Source organism: Gossypium hirsutum, chromosome A01, assembly GCF_007990345.1.
Source record: "Gossypium hirsutum isolate 1008001.06 chromosome A01, Gossypium_hirsutum_v2.1, whole genome shotgun sequence".
Classification (NCBI taxonomy): domain Eukaryota; kingdom Viridiplantae; phylum Streptophyta; class Magnoliopsida; order Malvales; family Malvaceae; genus Gossypium; species Gossypium hirsutum.
Window position 1 is genome coordinate 92700781 of NC_053424.1, and position 2767 is coordinate 92703547.

Below are 2767 nucleotides of genomic sequence, written 5' to 3' on the forward strand. Positions count from 1 at the left end.
TTTTATTACTTTAGCCATTTATTTTTCTTGCAGTTTAATTTTATATTATTATTATTACTTACTTATTTACTTTTTCCTTCTCTTGGCAATTTTTTATAGTTTATGACTAGAAGAACCTGTTAAGGCATTACTTTTTGACAAAGAAATCGATCACGCAGCTCGTAAAAACCAAAGAGAAAAAAGGCGAAGCTTAAGATACATGGAGAATGAGCAAGAAGACGATACTCAACCCCCAACCGAAGAGATGGCTGAAAACCAAGGCAATCAGCTACCTCCTGCAATTGCGGTTAATCAAAATCCTACTCCACGCACTATGTATAATTATGCTAAACCTTCTTTAACAGGAACTGAATCAAGCATAGTTAGATCTGCTGTAGCTGCAAATACTTTTGAATTAAAACCTAATACTATTCAAATGATACAACAATTTGTTCAGCTTGATGGTTTGCAGGATGATGATCCCAACGCTCATTTAGCCAACTTCTTAGAACTATGCGATACATTTAAAATTAATGGCGTTTCTGATGATGCCATACGTCTTCAGTTGTTTCCCTTTTCACTGAGGAACAAAGCTAAACAGTGGTTGAACTCGTTACCACCAGGGTCGATTACTACTTGGGACAAATGATTGAAAAATTTTTATTAAAATATTTTCCGCCGGCTAAAATGGCTAAATTATGTAATGATATCTCTTCTTTTGTGCAGATGGGTTTAGAAACACTCTACGATGCATGGGAGAGATATAAGGACCTTTTGACAAGATACCCCCACCATGGGTTACCGCTTTAGCTCCAAGTACAAACATTTCACAATGGTCTGAATCCTTCGACTCGGCAAATGGTTGACCCAGCTGCTGGCGGAACCATCAACAATAAAACACCAGAAGATGCCTATGAGTTTATAGAGGAGATGTCACTGAATAACTATCAGTGGCAAGTCATGAGGACAAAGCCAACAAAACAACCGGCATTTACAATGTTGATTCGGTCACCATGCTCTCTAATCAGGTAGAACTCTTAAATAAAAAGATTGATGGTTTTCTTAATTCTTCAGAGGTTCACCCAGTAATGCAGTGCGAAACAAGTGGAGGTGGAACAAACCATTCGGAATACCAACCCTATGGCCACAACATGGATAACGAGAATTAAACTTCATGGGTAATAATCCTCGACCTCAAAACAATCCATATAGTAACACTTATAATGCAGGTTGGAGGAACCACCCCAATTTCTCGTGGGGCGGTCAAGGAAATCAAAGACTACAACATCCTCCGGGCTACCAACAACCACCCTACCAATAGGAAAATAAGGCAAACCTTGAAGAGATGCTCTCAAAGTTTATATCAGTGTCAGAAACCCGTTTTCAGAACACCGAGACAGCACTTAAAAATCAACAAGCGTCGATCTAAGGGCTCGAAACTCAGATAAGCCAATTTTCCAAACTAATCTCCAAACGACCACAAGGTAGTTTGCCAAGTAATACCAAACCTAACCCAAGAGAACAACTCAACACAATTAATATTCAAGATGACGAAGGAGTCATTGAGCCTGAACCAGAACCGGGACAAGAAACTTTGGTAAGCAAAGGTCAAGTTGAGGTAGATCAAAATACAAACAAACCAGTGACTGTAGAATATAAACCTCGTGTGCCATACCCCAACGTGACAAGGAAAGACCACTCAGATGAACAATTTGGTAGATTCCTTAAACTCTTAAAAAAATTACATATTAACTAACAATTTATTGAAGCTCTATCACAGATGCCAAACGAAATGAAATTTTTAAAGGAAATTTTAGAAAATAAGCGAAAGTTGGACGAGGCGTCACATGTGGAGCTGGACGCAGTTTGCTCGGCCATTCTCCAAAATAAACTACCCAACAAACTAAAAGACCTAGGGAGCTTTACTATTCCTTGCTTAATTGGTAGTTTAGATGTTAATCATGTATTAGCTGATCTAGGGGCTAGTATCAACGTCATGCCTTACAGAATGTTTAAGCAACTAGGTCTCAGGAAACCCAAATAGACTAGGATGAGCATTCAATTAGCAGATAAAACTATAAGATTCCCTAGAGGTATTTTTGAAGATGTGCTAGTTAAAATCGATAAATTTATATTTCCAATTGACTTTATTGTTCTATACATAGAAGAGGATAGCAATACTCCCTTAATTCTAGAAAAACCCTTTTTAGCAACTACTAAAACCATCATTGATGTTGGCACAAGTGAACTCACACTCTGGGTGGGAGACGAAACGATCACCCTTCAAACTCGCAATTCTGACAACACATTAGGAATTGAAAGTGATCATTTAAACCATTTTACTAAAACTAACAATATGGTGCAACCTACTTTGCAGAAGATGAGTCTGAAAGAAGCACACGAGTCGTTCTCAAGCACTAGTAGAGGACCTATTCATGAAGATCGAAGATTACAAATTGAGGAACTCGATGAATGGCAGACGCACAAACCAAGAACACCCAACAAACTGAAACTACGCCAAAACGAGCCCGATACCTCCCCAAATCAACTTAAGGTTGGTGATAAGGTCTTATTAGATGCTACAAATCCCCACATTGTCACTACCATACCGAATGAGGAAATCTCTCTTACAGTACTCAGTATTTTTTCCATTCGGTACGGTGGAGGTGAATCATCCCAACTTCGGCACTTTTAAGGTAAACAACACCCGATTAAAACCTTATTTTGATGAGATTGATAGTAGGAATGAGGAGTATAAACTCCTCAAACCACCATGACAACTCACTAG

General features: G+C 38.5%; 1 non-coding gene across 1 annotated transcript; it reads right to left on the minus strand.

The window, feature by feature from the left end:
• Window positions 1-672: 672 nt before the first annotated feature.
• Window positions 673-779, minus strand: LOC121206507 (small nucleolar RNA R71). The gene has a single exon (XR_005901545.1). It is a non-coding gene; the product is annotated as a small nucleolar RNA R71 (small nucleolar RNA).
• Window positions 780-2767: the final 1988 nt, after the last annotated feature.